This window comes from Salmo salar, chromosome ssa02 (assembly GCF_905237065.1).
Source record: "Salmo salar chromosome ssa02, Ssal_v3.1, whole genome shotgun sequence".
Classification (NCBI taxonomy): Eukaryota; Metazoa; Chordata; class Actinopteri; order Salmoniformes; family Salmonidae; genus Salmo; species Salmo salar.
Window position 1 is genome coordinate 80,542 of NC_059443.1, and position 7,298 is coordinate 87,839.

Genomic DNA, 7,298 nt, shown 5'->3' on the forward strand with positions numbered 1-7,298 from the left:
CTCTGGGGCTAGAATGACTCCCACAGACAGTAGAATGACATGCACAGGAAATGCCTCAACAAACCCTGTACTCTCTAGACCTGATGTGGCTGAAACCACAAGATAAAGACAGTGTCACGCGTTAACAGCAGATACTGCAAGATACTGACAATTATGAACGAACAGTATTAAAATGTCAACGAAAGGGATCTTTGTTCAATATTTAAGCCACTCTGGAGAAAAATCTAGTAAGTGTTGTTATAAAGTAAACTAGGACTCTACTGCCATTTTCAGTAGTTATAACCCATTTTCAGTAGTTATAACCCATCTTCAGAAGTTATAACCCATTTTCAGTAGTTATAACCCATTTTTAGTAGTTATAACCCATTTTCAGTAGTAGTTATAACCCATTTTCAGTAGTTATAACCCATTTCCAGTAGTTATAACCCATTTCCAGTAGTTATAACCCATTTTCAGTAGTTATAACCCACTGACTTGGTGATTCCACAACGGAAGTAAAGTTCAAATTTAACCTAGAGGGGTTATAAAGTTCAAATTTAACCTAAAGGGGAAGTAAAGTTAAAATGTGACCTAGAGGGGAAGTAAAGTTCAAATTTAACTAAAGTGGAAGTAAAGTTAAAATGTGACCTAGAGGGGAAGTAAAGTTCAAATTTAACCTAAAGTGGAAGTAAAGTTCAAATTTAACCTAAAGTGGAAGTAAAGTTCAAATTTAACCTAAAGGGGAAGTAAAGTTCAAATTTAACCTAAAGTGGGGGTAAAGTTCAAATTTAACCTAGAGGGGAAATAAAGTTCAAATTTAACCTAAAGGGGAAGTAAAGTTCAAATTTAATCTAAAGGGGAAGTAAAGTTCAAATGAGTGTCAACAGAACGGATGTTGATAATCAAAAAGAAGAAGCACGTGCAATGATTATTCCTTCAGGTTAAATTACACTAGAGGATTAACAGGTCAAAGGTTAAATTACACTAGAGGATTAACAGGTCAAAGGTTAAATTACACTAGAGGGTTAACAGGTCAATGATTATTCCTTCAGGTTAAATTACACTAGAGGGTTAACAGGTCAAAGGTTAAATTACACTAGAGGATTAACAGGTCAAAGGTTAAATTACACTAGAGGGTTAACAGGTGAATGATTATTCCTTCAGGTTAAATTACACTAGAGGGTTAACAGGTCAAAGGTTATTCCATAAAGTTAAATTACACTAGAGGATTAACAGGTCAATGATTATTCCTTCAGGTTAAATTACACTAGAGGGTTAACAGGTCAAAGGTTATTCCATAAGGTTAAATTACACTAGAGGATTAACAGGTCAATGATTATTCCTTCAGGAAGTAGCAGTACCAGATCAATGTGGAGCTATATACAGGAAGTACCAGTACCAGATCAATGTGGAGCTATATACTGTAAGTACTATTACCAGATCAATGTGGAGCTGTATACAGGAAGTAGCAGATCAATGTGGAGCTGTATACAGGAAGTACCAGATCAATGTGGAGCTGTATACAGGAAGTACTATTACCAGATCAATGTGGAGCTGTATACAGGAAGTAGCAGATCAATGTGGAGCTATATACAGGGAGTACCAGTACCAGATCAATGTGGAGCTATATACAGGGAGTACCAGATCAATGTGGAGCTATATACAGGGAGTAGCAGATCAATGTGGAGCTGTATACAGGAAGTACCAGTACCAGATCAATGTGGAGCTATATACAGGAAGTACCAGATCAATGTGGAGCTGTATACAGGAAGTAGCAGTACCAGATCAATGTGGAGCTATATACAGGAAGTACCAGATCAATGTGGAGCTTTATACAGGAAGTAGCAGATCAATGTGGAGCTGTATACAGGAAGTAGCAGATCAATGTGGAGCTCTATACAGGAAGTAGCAGTACCAGATCAATGTGGAGCTGTATACAGGAAGTAGCAGATCAATGTGGAGCTGTATACAGGAAGTACCAGTAACAGATCAATGTGGAGCTATATACAGGAAGTACCAGATCAATGTGGAGCTATATACAGGAAGTACCAGATCAATGTGGAGCTTTATACAGGAAGTAGCAGATCAATGTGGAGCTGTATACAGGAAGTAGCAGATCAATGTGGAGCTGTATACAGGAAGTAGCAGTACCAGATCAATGTGGAGCTGTATACAGGAAGTAGCAGATCAATGTGGAGCTGTATACAGGAAGTACCAGTAACAGATCAATGTGGAGCTATATACAGGAAGTACCAGATCAATGTGGAGCTATATACAGGAAGTACCAGATCAATGTGGAGCTGTATACAGGAAGTAGCAGATCAATGTGGAGCTGTATACAGGGAGTACCAGATCAATGTGGAGCTATATACAGGGAGTACCAGTACTAGATCAATGTGGAGCTATATACAGGAAGTACCAGTACCAGATCAATGTGCAGCTATATACAGGAAGTACCAGTACCAGATCAATGTGGAGCTGTATACAGGAAGCAGCAGATCAATGTGGAGCTGTATACAGGAAGTACCAGTACCAGATCAATGTGGAGCTGTATACAGGAAGTAGCAGATCAATGTGGAGCTGTATACAGGAAGTACCAGTACCAGATCAATGTGGAGCTGTATACAGGAAGTACCAGTACCAGATCAATGTGGAGCTGTATACAGGGAGTACCAGTACCAGATCTTAAACCAGGTGATGTCATCGCATATGTGGGAGGTGGAACAACATGGTTGGTTAAGGCATGTTGAGCAGGGCTAGAGGCTCTACAGTGAAATAAGACAGTAATCACTAACCAGGACAGTAATGGACAAGGCATATTGATTTTAGGGAGAGGCATGCGTAGCCAAGTAAATCATATGGGTCCAGTGAGTGGTTGGGCTGGCTGGGGACACGGCGATTCAGACAGTTAGCAGGCCGGGGCTAGCAGTTAGCAGGCCGGGGATAGCAAGTTAGCAGTTAGCAGGCCGGGGATAGCAAGCTAGCAGTTAGCAGGCCGGGGATAGCAAGCTAGCAGTTAGCAGGCCGGGGCTAGCAAGTTAGCAGAAGGGCCTTAGAGGGACGTCGCGATGGGGGAAAATATCTGTTTTTACCTCCTTGTGCGGTGACGTCGATAGACCAGTTGTGGAATTAGTAGGGTTCCAAGTAGCAGAGGGGTCCAAGTCCAATTGGCAAAATGGGTATAGTGGTCCAAGAAACTGGCCGATGGATCAGCTAACAGCCCAATATGCTCTAGATAGCTAGCAGGCCGCGGTTAGCAGAATGGGCCTTCAGGGGACGTCGCGCCTGAGGGGCCTGTTGGAATCCTCGGGCAGATTATGTCGGTATTCCAGTCGTGAAGGATCGGCGGGGTTCCGTGCCCTGTACCGGCAGTAGAAGGGGTCCGGATATTGTAGCTGAGGAGTGGGCTTCAGGAGTAGCCCAGGAGCCCTCGCTGGGAGATGGGCCTAGCATGGGCTAGCTCCAGGCTAGTTGGTGCTAGCTCCGGGACGGAAACGTTAGCCAGGAGTAGCCCAGGAGCCCTCGCTGGGAGATGGGCCTAGCATGGGCTAGCTCCAGGCTAATTGGTGCTAGCTCCGGGACGGAAACGTTAGCCAGGAGTAGTCAACCCGGGTTGCGGTTAGCTAGCTGCGATGATCCAGATGAAAAGGTTTGCGGTAGGAATCCGGGGATATGGAGAGAAAAATAGGTCCGGTATGCTCTGGTTTGAAACGATTTGTACGAACTGGCGAGAGCTTTCCGAGCTAAAGGTTAGCTGATGATTGCTAGCAGTGGTTAGCTGACTGATAGCTAGTAGCTAGTTAGCTAGCTAGCTTCAGTTGAGGGATTCCAGTTCCGATGTAAGTAGAAATACTTTACAAAAAAACAGATCGACACCACATTGGGTGAGGCGGGTTGCAGGAGAGTATTTTGAAGTTTAGGAAAAATATTAAAAAGAATGCGAAGAAAAAGATATAGAAAGATATTCACATGTGTCACGTCCTGACCTTTGTAAGAGGTCATTTGCCATAGTAGAGAGGTCAGGGCGTGACAGGTGGTTGTGTTCGGTGGTTTTGGGTTTTCTGTTTATAGGTGGGGTTTTTCTAGTATTCTATTTCTATGTTTTGTTTTCCCAGGTTTTGGCCGGGTATGGTTTCCAATCAGAGGCAGGTGTCTTTCGTTGTCTCCGATTGGAAGCCATACTTAGGCAGCCTGTTTTCCTTTGGGGTTTGTGGGTAGTTGTGTTTCCGTTTAGTCTTGTGTACCTGACGGGACTGTTATCGGTCGTTTGCTGTTTTTTGTTGAGGTGTTTTTCATTAAAGAAAAAGAATGAGCATTTTACACGCTGCGCCTTGGTCTCCTTTCAACGACCCCTGTGACAACATGGGACAAGACAAAGATGTCTGACTGCTACGCCATCTTGGATTATACGCATGCCTAAGGCACGTTCACGCAGATGAGCAGGGACCCTGGGCATCTTCCTTTTGGTGTTTTTCAGAGTCAGTAGAAAGGCCTCTTTAGCGTCCTAAATGTTCATAGCTGTGACCTTAATTGCCTACCGTCTGTAAGCTGTTAGCGTCAACAACCGTTCCACAGGTGCATGTTCATTAACTGTTTATGTTTTGTTGAACAAGAATGGGAAACAGTGTTTTTAAACCCTTTACATTGAAGATCTGTGAAGTTATTTGGATTTTTGCTAATTATCTTTGAAAGGCAGGGTCCTGAAAAAGGGACATTTCTTTTTTTGCTAAGTTTATATACAGGGAGTACCAGTACCAAGCTAAAGTAGCCTCTCTTTTCTGAGAAAAGTTGAAAGGAGACTCGCGGTGTAACGAGCCCTATGGTGAGAGCATTGAACCCTGTTCTTTTTGAAAAACATTTTTTTAAAGGAGATTTGTGATGAGGGCATGTTACCTGGTAACCACGGAGACAACTCTCAGATCACTGTGAGGGTTTTAATAAGATCTCTCTCACAGCTGCCTTTTTAAAACAATCCTTACCGTATTAAAAAAAAAGGACTTCTGCTTTTTTTTCCTGGTCTAAAGTACTGCACTATATAGGGAATAGGGTCCTGGTCTAAAGTAGTGCACTATATAGGGAATTGGGGTATTTGGGACGCAGGCATGGTCGACTGTGATGGTAGAAGAGTTCTGTATGTTCATGACTCTGATTAAAGATGAATATATTTGGGGTTATTATTACTGTGTGTGTGTGTGTGTGTGTGTGTGTGTGTGTGTGTGTGTGTGTGTGTGTGTGTGTGTGTGTGTGTGTGTGTGTGTGTGTGTGTGTGTGTGGGTCTGAGAGAAAGCTTGTTGATGTTTCACCACAGAGTAAACAGATGAGTTGACTCACCCACAGCACAGCCTTGAGGGACGGACACACACACACACACACCGTGACATCCACACACACACACCGTGACACACACACACACACACACCGTGACACACACACACACACACACCGTGACACACACACCGTGACACACACACACACACACATTATTGAGTGGGAGGCCATGCTGTCACAGAGCTCTGCAACAAAACACAGTGTTTAAACATGAATCAACTTTTATTACTAAACGCTTGTTTACACTGTCTCTAACATGAATCAACTGTAATTAATAAACACTTGTTGTTTACACTGTTTCTAACATGAATCAACTGTAATTAATAAACACTTGTTGTTTACACTGTCTCTAACATGAATCAACTGTAATTAATAAACACTTGTTGTTACCACTGTCTCTAACATGAATCAACTGTAATTAAACACTTGTTGTTACCACTGTCTCTAACATGAATCAACTGTAATTAAACACTTGTTGTTACCACTGTCTCTGACATGAATCAACTGTAATTAAACACTTGTTGTTACCACTGTCTCTAACATGAATCAACTGTAATTAAACACTTGTTGTTACCACTGTCTCTAACATGAATCAACTGTAATTAAACACTTGTTGTTACCACTGTTTCTAACATGAATCAACTGTAATTAAACACTTGTTGTTACCACTGTCTCTAACATGAATCAACTGTAATTAATAAACACTTGTTGTTACCACTGTCTCTAACATGAATCAACTGTAATTAAACACTTGTTGTTACCACTGTTTCTAACATGAATCAACTGTAATTAAACACTTGTTGTTACCACTGTCTCTAACATGAATCAACTGTAATTAAACACTTGTTGTTACCACTGTCTCTGACATGAATCAACTGTAATTAAACACTTGTTGTTACCACTGTCTCTAACATGAATCAACTGTAATTAAACACTTGTTGTTACCACTGTCTCTAACATGAATCAACTGTAATTAAACACTTGTTGTTACCACTGTCTCTAACATGAATCAACTGTAATTAAACACTTGTTGTTACCACTGTCTCTGACATGAATCAACTGTAATTAAACACTTGTTGTTACCACTGTCTCTAACATGAATCAACTGTAATTAAACACTTGTTGTTACCACTGTCTCTAACATGAATCAACTGTAATTAAACACTTGTTGTTACCACTGTCTCTAACATGAATCAACTGTAATTAAACACTTGTTGTTACCACTGTCTCTAACATGAATCAACTGTAATTAAACACTTGTTGTTACCACTGTCTCTAACATGAATCAACTGTAATTAAACACTTGTTGTTACCACTGTCTCTAACATGAATCAACTGTAATTAATAAACACTTGTTGTTACCACTGTCTCTAACATGAATGAACTGTAATTAAACACTTGTTGTTACCACTGTTTCTAACATGAATCAACTGTAATTAAACACTTGTTGTTACCACTGTCTCTAACATGAATCAACTGTAATTAAACACTTGTTGTTACCACTGTCTCTGACATGAATCAACTGTAATTAAACACTTGTTGTTACCACTGTCTCTAACATGAATCAACTGTAATTAAACACTTGTTGTTACCACTGTCTCTAACATGAATCAACTGTAATTAAACACTTGTTGTTACCACTGTCTCTAACATGAATCAACTGTAATTAATAAACACTTGTTGTTACCACTGTCTCTAACATGAATCAACTGTAATTAAACACTTGTTGTTACCACTGTCTCTAACATGAATCAACTGTAATTAATAAACACTTGTTGTTACCACTGTCTCTAACATGAATCAACTGTAATTAAACACTTGTTGTTACCACTGTCTCTAACATGAATCAACTGTAATTAAACACTTGTTGTTACCACTGTCTCTGACATGAATCAACTGTAATTAAACACTTGTTGTTACCACTGTCTCTAACATGAATCAACTGTAATTAAACACTTGTTGTTACCACTGTCTCTAACATGAATCAACTG